This window comes from Myotis daubentonii, chromosome 2, assembly GCF_963259705.1.
Source record: "Myotis daubentonii chromosome 2, mMyoDau2.1, whole genome shotgun sequence".
In the NCBI taxonomy this organism is placed as follows: domain Eukaryota; kingdom Metazoa; phylum Chordata; class Mammalia; order Chiroptera; family Vespertilionidae; genus Myotis; species Myotis daubentonii.
The window spans coordinates 13650109-13668529 of record NC_081841.1 but is presented as its reverse complement, the minus strand read 5'-3'; the positions used below and the strand labels follow the sequence as shown (position 1 = coordinate 13668529).

At 48.0% G+C, this 18421-nt stretch overlaps 1 protein-coding gene across 2 annotated transcripts in view; it reads left to right on the top strand.

The window, feature by feature from the left end:
- The window catches only part of CHST11 (carbohydrate sulfotransferase 11), a 229197-nt gene that overhangs the window by 47604 nt on the left and 163172 nt on the right, over nucleotides 1-18421 (top strand). The gene's annotated exons all lie outside the window — the stretch shown is intronic.

The window sequence follows — 18421 nt, the reverse complement described above, 5'->3', positions numbered from 1 at the left end:
AAACATTAATGATGAGAGAGAATCATTGATCAGCTGCCTCCTGAATGCCCCCTACTGGGGATCGAGCCCACAACCTGGGCATGTACCCTGACCGGGAATTGAACCACGACCTCCTAGTTTATAGGTCAATGCTTAACCACTGAGCCATGCTGGCTGGGCCTAACAATTAGGCTTTAATGTTTGCCTTAAGAATTCTCTAGCAGAGGGATTTGGGGAGTAAGCAGCCAGGGAGGGGTCACTGCTTCAGGTGCTGAGCTGGGTCATTACCCTGGTTTTTATGTCCATTTCCTTCCTGACTCTAGGTGCACAGGCCCTATGGGTGAAGCTCAGGGTGACTTTGCATTCCCACGGGTGCTTCAAAATGACCTGATTCCAGGGGTGGGGGGTGGGGGGAGGGCAGGGGGCTCAACCCTGGGGTGACATAGTGATTGCCATTGGAGGGCTTTGCTGTTTGATTCCATGTCTCCCACACGCTGAGAGGACATCGGTTGCGGTAGATCTAGGGAAGTGTTATAAGTTGATAAGAATGCATGTTCAGAGTTTACTTCTAAGACAGTAATCACAAGGAATGTACATTCAGACTTCCTGGATTTGAAATGTGAATCCCCCCCCCTCCCCCCAGAGTGCCTGCCTTCGGTTTGAGTGTCTGTATGAAATTAAGGTGGAACAGGGTCACGCCTGGCTTAGGTATTAAAGCATCACCCTGTGTGCTCATGATGAAGCCTTCACCTTTGGAATTCCTATTTGCAATCCGGGGCAGCACAAGCGATTTTCTGTGTCGTTAACTTTCCCCTGTAGCACCAAAGGGCAGGAGGCGGCTGGTGTCCGCGTTCTCTTTCTCCAAGGCAGGTGGCACTGCCGTGTGTTCTGTGAGATGGATGATGCGTGATTGCCCTCCTGTTGGCGTGGTGTTTGTGCTTTCATACAGGAATCCTTGCTGACTCCGAGGTGCACTTCACTGGGATGTTCCCTGTTAATTCTCTGAAATCAATACTGGATGAATGGAGGGCTTCCTATCCATTATTAACAAGGTTTTGTGGCAGGCTCTTAAGTGCAGACAGAATTCTAGCAGTGGGCTGAGAAGGCCAAGGCCATGACCTCGGATAAGTCATGTCAGGCCTCAGCTTTCTCTGAGGTAAACTGAGGCAGACAAGGACATGGAAAATCCGCCTTCCAGGGTTGTTTTAAGGATGAATGAGATGATCGTGAAAGGACTCCGGGTCATTCTAATGTGGTGTAATCCTATTATTGAGTAAGTTGCCCAAATCCATGGAGGACTAGAACAAGGGCGAGCATCTTCGGCCTGTGAGCTAAGAATAAAGTTACATTTTAAAATGGTTGGAGCCCAGCCAGTGTAGCTCAGTGGTTGAGCATTGACCTATGAACCAGGAGGTCAGGATTTGATTCCCGGTCAGGGCATATGCCTTGGTTGCGGGCTCGATCCCCAGTGTGGGGCGTGCAGGAGGCAGCCGATCAATGATTCTCTCTCATCATTGATGTTTCTATCTCTCTCTGCCTCTCTTCCTCTCTGAAATAAATAAATAAATAAATAAATAAATAAATAAATAAATGTGTGTGTGTGTGTGTGTGTGTGTATAAATGGTTGGGAAAAAATCAAAGAAGAATATTATTCCCTGTCACATGAAAATTCTATGAAATTCGAATTTTCAGTGTTCTTAAATGAAGTTTCCCTGGAACTCAGCTACGCTCATTTGTTTACGGCTCTTCTGTGGCTGCGTTCCCACTGCCACGGCTGAGCTGGATAGGAGAGGAGGTTCAGGTTTACCTGCCGTGTTTCCTTCATTAGTTATTTGGGTTCTGAGGGACTCAGCTTCTCCGAGGCCCAAGAAGTGACATGAAGGAGGGTTGTCCATGGCCTTTGACCAGATTCAATTTGACTCTCGCAAAGCCCCGGAAGAGGACTTCACTCTCAGACCCGTGAGGCCTGAGCATGGTGTTGAGGAGGGAGGGTCCTGTTGTAAGGCTGGGAGGGGCCTGGGCAGATGCGGTCACCCTTGTTCATACGCCCCAGCCTGTCCCTCGCTCTGCGTGTGGTGGCTCCTGTGAAGAAACCGGAGGCCAGAAAACCATGTGTGTGCCACTTGGAAGAAGAGCACTCTGGTAATGAGACGGGATCGGAGGACGTTGGGACGGGGATTACAGCCAACCCTTCATTCCTTCTCCGCACAAGAGTCAACCTGCAGAGTGAGTGCAGCGTCCACGGGGGCACGTTGGGAGGGCTTATTTCTTTAAAATCTGTGATCCGACATTAATTTGCCTTAAACAAAAGAAGCAATTTACTGTGTGATTCTGGGGTTTATGGTGTTTCTGCTAAGTCCTTTCATCTTTTGAAAGGTGGTGTTTTGCATTTTAATAGAAACCATTGTTTTCCTGAGAAAAAAATTTTAATCCTTTTTTCTTCTCTTCAATCGAATGATAGAGTCAGAGCTAATATCATAAGGAGATTTGAGGCCCAATGCTGCAAATCTTGAGCTCTCTGTCTCTCCCTGCGTGTATGACGTATACACACTATCAATTACAGACTTCCTTTAAGGAATTTCCAGGAAGTGCTCTTACCACGAGGGTACAAATTAATGTTTTTCTAGTTTAATTACAGCAGTTTTGAAAGGAAGCACCTTTCAGACCATTATCTAAAGCCGACTTCCTTTAAAATTAGAGGGGCACGGTGTACTAGATGGAAATCTGCCCTAGCACACGAGACTCACCGTGCCTGGGGGCAGCTACGCAGTGCATGTGTTTTTTTAGTTTTCTTTTTTACTCCTCACCAGAGGATATTTTTCTTTTGATTTTTAGAGAGTGGAAGAGGGAGGGAAAGACAGAGAGATATATCGATGTGAGAGATCAATTGGTTGCCTCCTGCATGTGCTCTGACCAGGGCCTGGGCCAGGGAGGAGCCTACAACAGAGGTACATGCCCTTGACCGGAATCGAACCCGGAACCCTTCAGTCCGCAGGCCAGGCCGACGCTCTGTCTGAGCCAAACCGGCGAGGGCTGCAGTGAGTTTTGACCTGGGAGAGGAGGTGTGTTTTGAGGGGCTGTGATAGGGGTGTCTGCAGAAATGTGAGGGGAAAGCTTCTCTCTTACCGCTGTCGTCATACTTATCCAGTTCCAGCTCCCGCGTTAGTAACCGCCTCGCTGCCTTCCAGTGGAGTGACCCCCAGGAGCCATTACTACGGCCCTCGCTTGATGGGTAATTACTGGTTGTGAGGTTTGATTTGACACCAGCAGTTTGCGTGATCGCCTGTCGGGTTTGCATGGCTGAGATGGACATTTCCATTCATCTGAGGCTGCAGCGTGGAGACATGGTTGCAGTGGGCTTTGCCAAAACGTGACGTTTCCCTCGCAGGACCGGGACAGCTGTTCTGAGAACGCGGCAGAGCCTTCACACTTGGTTGCAGTGAAGTTTCTCTTGCAGGTGCAGGGTTGGTTCTTCTTCTTCTTCTTTTTTTTTAATTCGCACCCGAGGATATTTTTTCCATTGATTTTTTATTTTTATTTTCAGAGAGAATGGAAGGAGGGGGAAGGAGAGAGAGAGAAGCATCGATGTGAGAGAGACACATTGATTGGTTGCCTCCTACACGCTCCCTGACCCAGGCTAGGGATCAAACCTGCAATCCAGGTACATGCCCTTAACTGGGAATTGAACCTGAGACCCTTTGGTGCGTGGGCTGAGACTCTAACCGCTGAGCTACACCAGCTAGGGCCAGGGTTGGTTCTTAAAGACTAGTTGGGTTTTCCCGGGAAACTACTTGTGTGTGTGTGCATACATGTGTGTGTGTGCGTGTGTGTGCGTGCGTGTGTGTGGTGTGTGTGTGTGTGTGTGTGTGTGTGTGTCTTAGGAGGCCAGCTGTAAAAGAGAAGGGGACTCCTGGGGGACAGGAGCTCCTTTGGCCTCAGCAGTCATTCCTGGCTGTGGGCATCGGAACTGAACAAGGGTCCAGCGCTGCCATTGGGGTCACTTTTCTCTCTGCACAGCCACGTAGCAGGCAGTAAGGGATCAGACAGCAAAAAAATGTTACGGCTTATCCGCTGTCAGCCCTCAGGGAAGTCTCAGCTGCTGCTGGGCATCGGTTTCCTCATCTGTCAAATGGGTCTGATCATACTCACCCTGCTCATTTCACAAGGCCTTACACATCCTGTAAGATAACCGACCAGCCATAAAGGAACAGGGGTGGGTCAGTCCATGAGAGGCAGGCAATATAGCTTAGCAGTTAGTTATCAGTTAGCAGGGTAGGCATAGTAGTTGTAGCTGTTAGTAGCAAGAAAGGCTAATTAGTACACGGCTAGTAGGTACACGCTGCTCCTACTTAGCCAAATGCCTTTTTTTAAAAAGCAACAAACCTCCTTTTTACTATAGGACAGATGGTTCCGTCGCCTGAAATCCCAAAGCGCCTGTTGCAGACCTTAGGATGTACTGATTTTGTTCAGTTATAGGTTTTTTCCTGGAGCCGGAGTTTGGCAGCGGGAGGAACGTGCTCTCTGCATCCAGCCAGGGCTGCAAAGTGTTTGTGGGTGGAGTCACCTCTGTCGGTGCCCTGAGCATCGGAGGGGGAGGTTTGAATTCCCTGGCGAGCCCTTGACCTTTGCTGTCTCTGCTCAGGAAGTCGGACAGGCCATGGCCCGAGGCGCCTGTGTTCACCCCTTCTCTTTCCTGGCCTTGGAGGTTTGCTTTGAGGTCGACTGCCTGCTTTTTCTCTGGACTCTGTGAGCTGAGGGAGAAAGAATCGGACACATTCTGAATCTTGCTGGTGGACTTTTCTCATCTGTCAAGGGAATCCCAGCATTCCTTAATTAGACATGTCTTTTCCCCAGCTGCTTTAGCTAAATAATAGTGATGATGATGATGATGATGATGATGATTGACTTGAGTTTCCCCAGCTTCCTGTGCAGGTGCTCACACACATTGGTTCCGTGAATGAACGACTCGGAGATTTACAGAGGAAGATTTAGAGATTCACCATGAGAGTCAAGTCAGGTGGCCTTTGAGACAGACACTCATTTCCTCTGGGTTTCTAGCCTTTCATTTTCCCATGTAACCGCTCGCTGCTTCTCCGAGTGCCCTTCTGTCACCCACAGCCCCACAGATGAGCGTGGGCAGGTATGACTACGAGCAGGTGGGCTGTCCTCCCTCCTGTGGCTTCTCTGTGGGCAGCAGCTTGGGAACCCCCCCTGCAGACCTGTCCTGGCCTCCTGGTTGCTACGGAGGGTCGAGGTTTTCGAGATTGCCAGCTGGCACGGAATTCAGACATGGTCTCATGCCACCTCTGCGTTGTAGAAACTCAGGCCCAAAGTGAAGTGACTTGCCCAGGGACACACGGACTTAGGGGACAACTAGATGGAAACCTACATCTCCTGACTCCTTCTAGCCCTGACCTAATTCCAGGAGGGCAGGCTGTGACTTCTGTCCCAGCGCGTCCCGGGCAGGGATGATACCTCGGAGGGAAATGTCCTTGCATAAGGTGTCTGTTGGGGGGTGGGGGTGGGGGATTCCCAGGGCGCCTCTTTGGTTCTGTGGACACTGAGGGGAAATGGATCTGGGTTCTTTCCACTGTCTGGTTGAAATGAGTCCCCCTCTTCCAGCCTGGCGAACTGTCGAACTGTATCCTCTTCCCGGCCTGTGGGCACTTTCTGCCTCTCTCCCCCTCACGGCTGCTGCACGGGACACCAGGCTCCGGCCCAGGGAGCTGCCGGGTGAGCTTGTTTGTCCGAATTCCTGCTCGGTGGTGAAATCCCAGGCAGGATGTGAGCACTCTCCCTACGCACAGGAAATGTGGCTCTCCTGGAGCTTATAAAACCGGTGTCTGTCTCCACCAGCTTTTCTTTCCCCGCTATATTTATCAATAATAGGAAATTCAATCAAAAGAGACATTCCTTGAACCAGCGCCTGCTTCTCCAGTCCACTTCTGGTCTCTATGCTCCGGTACTGGCTCGGGCTCTTGTCCGCGGAAGGGAACGTTTCTATGCACGGTAGGAGCACAGAGCTCGCTTCCCTGGGAGCCCGTGAATCCATACCTGAGGGCAAGTCGGTGTTCCTCACCCAGCCCGTGTTCTCCTCTGTAAATGAGGAAGGTGTTATAACGACGACATGAGATTGTATTGTGTGTGGAATAGGCCTCCCTCAGTGCTTGATACTTGGTGAGCCTGCAAGTCGAGGTGGGTGCTGTCCAGACAGCCTCGCTCTGGAAGGATCTGTGTAGGTGTGTGGCAGGGGTTCTCAAGCAGGCTGGTCATCAGAATGACGGGGGTTCTTAAAACACCAGCGCCATTAAAAACACCAGCACCACCAGCACCACAGACTCATTCAAATATCCAGAAGTGGGCCCACTATCCCACCATTTTATAAATGCCTTTTTATTAATTGATTTTTTAGAAAGAGAGGGGAAGGGGCGGGGAGAGAGAGAGATCGAGAGATCAGTTTTTGTTGTTCCACTTATTTGTGCATTCACTGGTTGATTCTTGTATGTGCCTGACTGGGGATCGAACCCACAATCTTGGTGTATCGGGACAATGCTCTAACCCAGTGGTTGGCAAACTGCGGCTCGCGAGCCACATGCGGCTCTTTGGCCCCTTGAGTGTGGCTCTTCCACAAAATACCAACTCTGTGCATGGGCCACAAAGTTTCAATCACACTGTACGTGCACGCCCGCATGTGGTATTTTTTGGAAGAGCCACACTCAAGGGGCCAAAGAACCGCATGTGGCTCGCGAGCCGCAGTTTGCCAACTGAGCTACCCGGCCAGGGCCAGCATCCTACCATTTAAAAAGGCTCCCTAACACCTCTTCTGATCCCCAGCTATGTTTGGGAACATCTGCTGGATGGGTTTTACTTTTTTCTAACCATCTTTGGTAAAAGCAAGACCGTGGTGCGGTATAAATGCGTGGAGGATTTAAATATTCTGGCCATTTTTCATGCTTGGTTTGGGCTCTGCTATTTCTATGCAGTGGGACAGCTGGGGTGGGAAATGGGACCATTAAAAATTGTCTGGTAAGAGAAGCTGTGATGCTTCACTAACTAGAAAATGGATACCTTGCTCCTTAAAAAGGCCTTCGTCTTATTACTAAAGACAACTGAATTAACTCCACTGAGGAGATTATTTCCTGGACACCGAGGTTTGCTTCTGAGATAGCTGTGAGATGGAGGGTGAGAGGCAGCTCACGGCTTCCTACCTCTTTTCAGTGGGTGGGTGGGGTTTCTTCTCCATCTCCCTCTCCCTCCAACTCCTTCTTTCCCTCCTCTGCCACTGTGGCACTGGGAGAACGCGACCTAGTCACTTTCTGGAGAACTGTGGTGTTTGAGGAGTCAGGCAAGCCAGCTTAAATTCTGGCTCCAGCCCTTAAATGGCTGGAAATTTCACAAGAAGGTAACTGTTCCCACCTAGGAACGTACCTGCATCCAAACTCGCACGCAGCGTGTGGCCTGAAATGTTTCTATTGAGCAATGAGAAATATACCAGACCAGGATGCCATGTGGCCCTTTCCGCTTCCTGGTTCTGTCACCTAAAACACGTCTTTGAACCCCACAAAGTGAGCCGTGGTCCCCTTGGTGGTTAAGTGGGTGTTCACATGCCTTTCCTGAGCTTTCCCAGGTGAAATATTGTTTCTCATATAAGGAATATTGTCATTGTATAAGGAATATTTAGTTGTACTACTCAGCATTTTTGCTGGCTATTTATCTGTTATTCCTCTGTATGTTTAACAGAACAAGTTGTATGTAAGTTTCTTCCTTCTTTCCTTTTCCTTTTTCTCTTCCTTTCCTTTTCCTTTCTTTTTGGCTCTTTAGTGCCCTGGGAACCTGCAGCGCCCACACCCTTTGAAGAAATGTTCTCTGGAATCTCACGTGGGATTCCCGAACCCCACCCCAGGCGCTGTCTTTAAAGATCCACCTCGCAGGCCGTGTTTGCTGGGGAGGGAAGAGGACGCCTGCGTGAAGCTGCTCTGACCTCGGGGCTGCAGTCTTCACAAGGCCAGACAATTCTTCCTTTTCTTTGCTTCTCAATCTGAATCGATGTCTCTACAGAAGGACCTGTTTATGGTGGTGACTAACCCAAAGTATCCTTCTGTGGATCAATGTTTGCTTCCTACTCTAGCGACTCAAGAGTGAGAAGGACACGCGAAGAAGATGGCAAATACGTTCTGGTGCCAACCAATGGGGCTGCCTTCCAGAAACATCATTTGCATTCAGCACGTGTCTGTTCAGTGGGCAGTTATGGAGTGTGCAGTTGCTGGCATCTGCCTGCCTGCCTTGGGGAAGGTCGGAGTTCAGTAGCAGCCCCCATGTGGCCCCGTCGTCACTGAGCCAGTGGGTTCTGCAGCTGGGCCGTGCGTTTATCTGACTCTGGGATTCACTGTTGAAAAATGTGTATCTGGTCAGAAAACAATCTTAGACACAGAAACATTAGAGATTAAGTTTCTTACAGATAATTTCAGTATTTTAACCATTGGTATAAGCATCTCTTCATCCATCCATTTATCTACTCATCCATCCATCCATCCATCCAGCCATCCATTTTGGCAAGTGGTTATTAAGCACCTACTATGAGCCAATTCTGTGCTAGGCTGTAGGGACAAAAAAGTCAAATAAGACAGGTCCCTGTCCTGAAGAAACCAGCAATCTAAGATGCAGGATGTTTTCCTAAATTTTAAGTCAACTTCTTACCCGACATCTCCCTATTTTTATTTTGTTTTCGTTCCCATCTCTTTTGAACAAAGCACAGCATGTGACCACTGTGACATTTTCGCTTGTTTTCACAAACCCCAGTTCTAGAGTTGGATTTCAGGTTTTGCATAACTCTAAGCACAGAGTCAGTGCTTGTATAATTCAACAGGAAAAGAGAGGAGAAATCATGGTTCTGAAAAGAAGATCAAATCTTAGGAGTGCAAACATGTGTTAAGGTATCCACTGGAATTCAAGTGTTTTGTTTTCGTTTTTAGCTCTCAGACTGTGTATTATTCAAAATTCCTTTTTGAGCTTTGGGGAAATTAAAGTGCAAAACTTCTAAATCTGTTATTTGAAGGCCATTTGGGAGGCAGAGACTCCCATCTTTCCAATTAGCATAGGGACCGGATTAAAATGAGTGGTTAAGAGCATGGGCTTTTGGAGTCTGACAAACCTGGGTTTGGATCTTCATTTTGTCACTCTCTTCCTGTGTGACCTTGGGCAAGTGACTTAACCTCTCTGAGCCTCAGCTCTTCTCTTTGTAAAACAGGGACAGCGACAGTATTCGCCTGGGGGAATGATTCTGAGGACGGAGTGAGATCAGAGATTTTGCAAAGTGCTTGATGCAGGCCTGGCATACTGCACTGTCACATCTCGCTGTTTTGATTTTTTATCAGGAGCAAAGGGATTGTATGACCCCAAAGAGAAAAGAAAAATCTTGGCAACTTGTAGTTTCAGTGGTGAAATGAGATGTGCGGCGATGCCTTTGGGGTTACACAACTAGCAATCCCCTGAGAGAGGAATGCTTCTCATACCATCTTTTTTTTTTTTTTTTTTTCACCGTTGCTTTGACGGGGATGAATGGTGAACAAGCTATTTTTGCAGCTAAGGGGTGGTGAGTGTTTGTGTCCGTGGAGAGGTGGGCGGAGAGAGAGTTTTAAACCTCTAAGCAGAGCCATAGATTTTTACCTGACACGCCTGAGGATTAGCATATCACTCAGGCAGGCCAGCCACTCCCAAGAAAATCTGATCCTGAAATTCAACAAATCAAAATGGCAATTATTGGTCATTGTAACTGACATCTATTTTTTAAAGGGCCTGCCAGCAAGTTGGATTTTATGCTAATGCTTGAGGCAAAGAGTTCAGTGTAGTGGAAATTATTTTCACAAAAGGATTGTTTTCTTTTAAAAGGAGAGTTTCTCTGGGTGTTTTGTTTTTTCCTGGGAGGTAGTTCTCTATGCTGTTTATAGAGGCCTTGATCCTTTTTAAACTTAAGGAGCACAGTTGGCCTCCATGGTAATAAATCGAGAGCCATATGGGGGCTCAGGGGCATTGAATTTATGTGGTTGACTCCTTCCCCCATTCAGCTGGCTGCTTCCTGGGATGGTGCACTTGATTGATGATGTTTCTGGTGTTCTGTGCTGCTGGGATGTCTTTGAAGTTTCTCCTGCCACGGCCTGAGGTTGGCCCCTGTGAGGTGTTAACGGGCTTCCTGCTGGGGCTTTATTTGTGAGGGGCGCTTGTTAGAGGGGCCTTGATGGGCCAGCGGGGACCCTGAGCCCTTGTTCTTGTTTGTCCACTAGGAAGGTTGATTCTCAGACCTTGCGTCCCAGATCCCCAACTCGTGTTTGGAATTCAGCGCCGTGTTGGTTTTATTCTTGCTCAACAGACCACTTCCTGTTTCGCTTCAGGGAGGTTCCAGACCCTGGTGGGTTTTGGTGGTAGGCGATCAGGCCCAGCCCAGGAATATGCTGGAACAGTAGTTCCGAGAACCCACACTGGCAGGTAGACTCCAGCAGGGGATTTGCAGCCGGTACGTAGAGCTTGTGTCTTGAGGGAAACCCCCAAGCTCCCAAATGTGCCCAAGGTTGCTCATGGCATTATCTCACTGGTGGCCTCCCTGCCCGTAAGCTCTCTCTCTCTTCCCAAATCCCATTCTCCGCTTTCTAAAATGAAAGCCTGTTCATGTCTCTCTCCTCCTTCAAACAACAAGAAGAATGGTGTGATCTCCCAAGATTCCCACATGAAGTCCTAAACCCGGGGACCTCAGAGAGTGACTGCATTTGGAGAGAGAGCCTGTGAAGAGGAGATCAAGATAAAAAGGGGTCAGATGGGTGGGCCCTCATCCCACCTGACTCTCTGTCTTTATGAGAAGAGATGACTAGGACACAAACATGCTTGTGTATGAAGACCTGTGAGGACATAGGGAGAAGGCAGCAAGCCACGGAGAGAGGCTCGGAAGGAGCCAGCCCTGCCGACACCTAGATCTTGGACTTCCAGCCTCCAGAACCATGAGAACATAACTTTCTGTTGTTTACGCTCCCCCGCCTGTGGTGTTTTGTTATGACCGCCCCAGCAAACTCCTGGCTACCTTTGACCTATGGGATACATTTCCAACTCCAAGGAATGTCATGGGAGGGCCCTTGTTTTCTGGCTTCTGTCTACCTTTCCAGCCTCGGGCTCCTCCATTGCCTGATGGACTACAGACCCTTCAAGGCTAAGTTCAAGGCCACTTGCTCTGTGTGGCCCTCCTAGACCACCCTGTTTGTTCCCTCTCCTCCCCACAGAGCTTGCATATTTCTCTGGATACTCCTGAAACTACGTTATCATAACTTTATGAATCATCCTATAATTGTTCTTTTGTCTCTGTGAGACCTTGAGGGTAGGGATTTTGTTCATCTTTGCTCCCTGGCACTCAGCTCTGAACCTGGTAGCTAGTCAAGGTGTATGGACGTTACTGATCTGTTTCCTTAGGACCCTGCCCCCAATTCTGTGCTCTACTAGAAGAGATGACAAACCTTGATTCTCCATGGGGAGTTAGTTAATAGCACCACACAGGTGTGTCCTCAGGTGACAGTGATAACAGGTGACAGCGATAGCACCAGTAATTGTAGTTAGTGTTTATTGAGCACGTTCTATGTGCCAGATGAGCATGAAACTTATTGAATCACAGTACGCTGTCAGGTAAGCATATCCTCAAGTAAACTTGAGCCCAGTTTCCCTGGAAGATGGTGCGGCCTTAGCTGTGAGCAAGAAGAACCAAAGGGAAAGCCTTCTTTATCCCCAGCTCCTTCCTGCAGGCCAACGCCCGAGGCAGGGTTTCCTGAAGATGCCCAATCGCATAGTAAAAAATTTCAGTGAAACTGGCAAAAGAATGAAACCTCCTTTAACTCTCTCTTCATCTGAAGACATAGAAAGAAATCGCTTTCAGCAAGAACTCTGGTCACTAGAGCCGTCGGGATCCACTGGGTGCCCTGCCCCTCGGGAGCTGGTGGCCAGGGGCTGTGCCCTGGTGCCCGCCACTCGTTGGACATGGAAACGGAGACCTGGAGATGATTTCTGAATCGCCATCAGGTCATAAGAAAAGTTTGTGAGTGAACCAGACTCTATGCTCCTTTCCCTGTGGTGCCTGGATAGAGAGAATTTTCAATTCACTCCTCATTCCAGGTACTTCCGGACTTTTCCATTGCTCTCAACTTGGAAAACTTGTGCAAGAAGAGCGATGACTGGGTGGTTCTGATTAGATACACGTGACAGTATTTCCTCGTGTGCTGTGTCCCCAGGACTGATGTCACAGCTCTGTCTGCACTGTGCCACACCCACAGGGTCCACGGAGGGAATGGGAAGGTTAAAGAAGTGTAGCAATGCAATCAGCAGGTCCCGGGCTTCCAGGATCTTAGACTGGGGTTGGGAGACCCAGTGTCTGCAGCACTTGCGCCTTATTCCCATTCCACCTTTCATGCCCCGACAGACACTGCTGAGGAAATGCAGTTTCAGTGGACAGGTACAAGGGGCTCTCCCTGAGCTTCCCTGAATCTGAGGAAGGAGAAGGATGAATTGATCACCTGGAAACCAGAATGACTAAGGACAGCCGAGGATACCTGCCTGCTGGCTTTGGATGGAGAGATCGTTAAGCCAATCCTAACAATTGGAAGCCGGTCAGAGTCCTTCATTGGGTCCATATGCTGGATGTATGGCAGGAAAGCGGCATATTCTGACCCCTGGGATCTGGCTGCCTGATTCAGTCTGGCCCTGCCATTTGCTTAACTGTGAGAGCTTAGCCAGGTGACTTGCTCTTCCTGCCCCGGTATCCTCTGTGGCAAAATGAAGATAACCACAGTGCTTGGTGTATAGGCTGCATAGAGATTAAATGGGATAATGTATGTAGATAGCTTAGGACCCGTTTTAACAGAGAGGCTCAAAATAATAGTGCTTTCAAAAAGATGAAAGTTGCTTTTTCTCTTACATATAGGCAGGGTGTATATGCGTAGGGCTTGCTATGGAGGTTGCAGAACAAGGGACCCAGGTTCCTTCACCTTGCTGCTTTGCCATCCTTCATATGTGTCTTCTACCTCATGACCCACGATGGCTGCTTCAGTTCCTGCCATCATTGCCATAGTCCAGCCAGGAAGGGGGAGGGGAAGTGGAGGGCGTGGTCTGAAAGTTGCCCACACCTCTGCCACATCCCACTGGCCAGAGCTTAGTCATAGGACCACATTATTCAAAAGTGAGTTTTAGGTTTTAGATGGGTGTCCCACTAAAAGCTCTGTCACTACGTGAAAAGGAGAGATTGGACATTAGGGAGCAACTGGCAATGACTCTTCAAGAGTTAAATACTCAATAAATGGTAGTTTTCACCACCACCACCACCACCATTCGCACCACCAGCATCATTATCATCATAGTCATGGTCATCATCATTTCTGAGCTTAGCCTATACATTCCTCCGCTTCCTCACTTCCTGATTTGCCCCCTATTTTCCATTTTAGCTTGTGCTTTGTTCTCTTGCACTGTGTGGTCCAAATCCATGTGCTTCTGGCACCTTCATATACCTAGAGGCTGGGAAGTAACCACAGTCCTGTAATACCCTGCGTGACGCAAGTGAAGATGAAAGCTGGTGAGGGCACTGGCAATTTAGGACTAGGGGAGACGAGCGCATAAAGTCTCAGTTGAAATCGTGCCGGGCAATTTGGTGTGGGAAGAAAGCAGTGTAACCGCCTTTCAGTGTAGGTTAAGAATATGTTTTCTTTTCTTTGACTGCTTCTACTCGCATGTTTGTGAGCCTTGCCTCTCCAGGGAGTTCTTCTCAAAGTGTTAGTCTAGCTCTCCAGCCTCCTGGCTCACCTTTGGGGTTTCCAAAACACAGGTTCAAAGTCCTTGTTCCCGGAAGGATGTGGAAGCCGAGTTCCTTCTACTTTACTTGCATGTTGAATGAAGGAAGAGGTTCCTTCCATAGACTCTTCCTTATTCATGATTTAAACGCTCTGCAAGTCTGTCATGGGGGAGATGCTTCACTGAGAAATCATGTGGACTTTGGACTCACGAAGGTGTTAAGGGACGGATACCACTTTCCTGCTCTAAATCCCGGCGAGGCTAATGGAATGGACCTCTAGCTAGCCTTCCTGCATACCAGAGCCAAGTTTTAGCTTCATCATTTGTCTTCTCCCTTACTTAGCCTTTTAAAAATACGGTGTCAGAAAGTGACACTTTCTCCAAGGAAAGTTACTCCAAGATTATGGCCTTGCTTCTTCCTACCTTTAAAGATCAGGGGCCATGGAGTCAAGGGACTGGGAAATCCCCAGAAAGAAACATTAAAGTCGACGTCATTTTTCTTCTCTTCCGCATCCTCTCCTCCTCCTCGCCCCTGCTGATGCTCCCTGAGAACTCTCTGGGGAATTCCTCTTCTTCGATTTATTCCTTGTTATTGTTCTGGTCCGGGCCTTCAGCATTCCTTGCTAGGACGGTTGCAGTAGTCTCCTGGTTTCCCTGCCTCCTGCCTCTGCTTCATCCCAAGCATGTTCTCCCAGCACAGATCTGAAGAGTCAAGGTCTTGGTTGTAGGTAATCAGTTCTTTCCATTGCAATCAATGGTATGAAGTCAGCCTTGGTACCGTGTCCAAAGCCAGGCCATCACTATGGGTGTCTGCTAACAATAACAGGCAGAATAGCTGGCATGGTGGTAGGTATTACTTATAATCCTCTTTTACAGCTGAAGAAATGGAGGCTAGAGAGACTAAGTTACCTACCTAATGGCACCTGCTAAAATGTAGTGGGTCAGAATAGGACTGTGGGCAGCGAGACTCAGAACCGGTGCTGTCAAGTACATCATGTGTTGTGCTCATTTCTTTCCCCTCTCCGGCCCTCTCCTTCCCTCATGCCCTGGCTTCCAGCCCCACGAATCAGTTTCACACCTGTCTTGTCACCTTGAACCACAAGACCTGGGAGTTGTCCACATCACTGGCTGTTCCTGCTGGCTGGCAGGGAAGAGTGCCTGCCCTCGCCGTTTTGGCTGGCAACATTTTACTTCAAGGTCTAGTTCAGTCTCCTCTGGGAAGATCTCCCCTCCCTCTCCTGTCAGGTATATGAGCCAAAGGTGGCCACGGCGTATTGGCCCTCTAGGTTTTTATTTCTTTACTGCAGGCCGAGACCGTTAGCTCAAAAACACGCCAGCGCCAAACTCAAGTTTTGACACATCCAATTGTTTAAAAACAACAACAACAACAACAAAAAACAGCTCAAACAAACACATTTTTAGCTATTTAGGACCTGCCTGCTTTGTATACCCTGCAAAATTACAAGCATATGTTGGCCATTGGTAAGACAGAGCCTTATGGTTATAAGTAAGATACTAGCGGTATTACCGCCACAAGACAGAGCCTTATGGTTATAAGATACTAGTGGTATTACAGCCATAAGACCAAGCCTTATGGTTATAAGATACTAGTGGTATTACCACCACAAGACAGAGCCTTAATCTAGACTTGCCAAAGGAAACAGAATAAATAGGTAAAAAAGGAAGTGGGGGAGGGTTGTTGGCATTACAAAAGGATTCTTCTCTATACTTTCCCTCCCAGATTGTGTTAGAGTGAAACTTAAATTTACTGCCTCCCCTCTCCCCCCCAAATATTTTAATTGGGATTAAAGTTATTCCATAATAAAGTTAGGTCTTGAGTTAGTAAAGATCCTTTTTTTTTTTTAGAAAAAAAATTAAAATGTGGTTTTCTTGGCATTTGGCAGGGCTTGTTATGAAGTAACTGAACTCTTTTTTCCTTAAAAATTATTAATGTAATAGTGATATAAAGTTTTAAGGGTAAGTAAACGTATTTAGCAAAGCAACATGTTAAATATTTCTGTGACAAGTTCAGTTTCTTGTTCAGAATATTTTATTCAGGAAGGAAAATGACTTTCAAAGGTCGTGCCTCTCATTTCAGTTTTCTTCGATGGCGTAACGGACGCCAGGCGTGAAGACACCGGCCCGCGGCATCTGCGGCGGCCCCGGCCCCTCTCAAGGGTTAGCTTCCAGCTCGCTTCCCTCGGAGCCGGGAAATAGAGCAGGAACACATTTCCCACCGTATTTTCCCTCGCGCAGTCACTCACTCGCCGCTCAGGATTCCTGTTCAGCGATTGCCATTTCGCTGAACATTTGACTTAGCGCTGAGTGACTTTTCCATTCATTTTTATCCCAGTGGAAACACATCCATGAAGGTGGCCAGGTGCGTGGATAGTAAGCGGATTCATCCTAGAGTCCTGGGCACAGTTGGATTGTGAAGGACCATCCTTATTGGTAGATGACATTAACGTTCCTTCATGACATCTATTAATTCAGCTCTTTTCAGTGACCGGTCGGCAGTGTTTAGAAGGGACGTGCATTAGAAACCGAGGAGGTGAGAGAAGCTGTGATCACTTTAGTGTTTTTTGGGGTGTAGATCCCGTCCTCTTTAGGTAAGTCTTCATAGGATTAACGCAAGGCTGGAAATATGAAGGCATCTTTTTAGGGTGAATCTTAAATTTACTCCCCCCCTCCCCCCCAATACTTTAATTGGGATTAAAGTTACTCCATAATAAAGTTAGGTCTTAAGTTAGTAGAGCGCCTCTTTTAAAAAAACAAACAAACAAAAAACAAGAGAAATGACAATTCTGGAAAGGTTACATGTGACTCGCTGTGAACATCAATGACTCAGAGAATGTTCTTCTCGTTGCTTATTGATCAGCATTTGCTATGGGCTCCTGCATTGCCATTCTCCCCACAAGCCTTAAGGATCCACAGACCACCACATAAGGAAGGAAAGGAGGGAGGGAGGGAGGGAGGGAGGGAGGGAGGGAGGGAGGATTCCGTGTGTAAGTCCGTGCTGGCTATGTGTGGTTCTTTCCATGAAATGCAGGATCTAGAAGCTCTTCTAGCCTCCAGGCTGCTGGATTGAGGAACTAACAGATATGTGGAGTGATTTTGCAGGAGCTTTTTGATCGGATTGTTTTCATTTGCACACGGGTTTGTTAGTTACCAGAATATAAGGACACATTTTTATTTACTTAATTGTATTAAGGAGCTCCGTTTTTCTTAGTTCACACAAGCCGGGTTTCTGATGAGCTGTGCCACCCCACCTTCATTAGGCAATTTAAAACGGGAATTATACGTTTTTCGAAAAGTAGCTAATTATGGTTAAACCCGACACATTTGCATTTTTGTAGAACTGCTGAGGGAGGCAAAGATTCTGGGTAGAAGACTGCATCCTACTGGGTTGCAACCACATTCGTGGCAGGAGCTATTTCTTCTGATTCGAAGAAGACTTGGAAATGTGACATGTACCTTCTCATTCTCTCTTCAGAGGCCTCACTGCCTTTTGGGGTCTGTGGGCCGAGTTCTAGGTCAGGAGCTCTGTCCTTGATGTTGCCATGGAGACGCCCTCACCTTCCTGGATTTCAGGGTGGAATGGAGGTGTGTGTGTGGGGGGGGAGTGTGGAATGAAAAGACACCGGCATCTGGGACTGTCTCCTGCGCTGGTGGCAGCTTGTCTCTGGGAGAATCTGCCCCGGGTGCTCCCTGGGTCGCCGTGCCCTGGGTGTCAACTGCACCATGTCTGGGTGCGCTGATCTGCTCATCCTGAGAGGCTGGCGTGTCCTTACACCTCAGGGCCAGAGCCCACACTGACTCTTTGACGGCGCTGCATTCCAGGAGCAATGTGGAATGTTGTTTACCTCTAGCAACATAAACCTCGCACTGTGGGACAGAGGCATTCGAGAATATCGTCCTGTCTCCTCTGGCCAAGGTGGTTCAGTATCAACTAAAATTAAATCCACATGGGTACACCGAGCACAAGGGGAGACCTGGGGGGCCGGAGAGCATACTGCCTGTGTGTCTGTGATGACATTTATTTGCCCAGTGGTAACCTCAGAGTTATAAATCAGGGCATTATTTCCCAGGCAGGATCCTGTAGTCATTCATGATGCTATAGGAATTCCAATTTATAATGTATGTCTACAGAGACAGGCAGAGAGCATGAAAGGCATCCTAGCTTTGGATTCAGGGTTAATAATAAGCGGATTCATCCTAGAGTCCTGGGCACAGTTGGATTGTGAAGGACCATCCTTCCTTCACGACATCTATTAATTGAGCTTTTTTCAGTGACCGGTCAGCAGCGTTTAGAAGGGACGTGCATTAGAAACAGGGGAGAGGCTGTCATTTGATAAAGTGTATCCATTTAATTTGTTAGGTTTTATTTTCTATATAAAATGGAGAGAATAGGAAACTGGACCAGTCTTCCTGCCTAGCAGGGGCAAGATGGACTAAGAAAGTGTCTTAGGGACATGCGTTCAGAAAGGCTGAGAAATGATGCCTGGAGTTGATGAGAAATGAGAGTGAGCACTTTCTCACCCCCTTTCAGGGCAGAGTCAGACTGTGTAACTTCCTTTAAGCCTCCTGTGGATGTCCATAGACCCAGATGTAAGACTAATTGAGACCAGCTTCT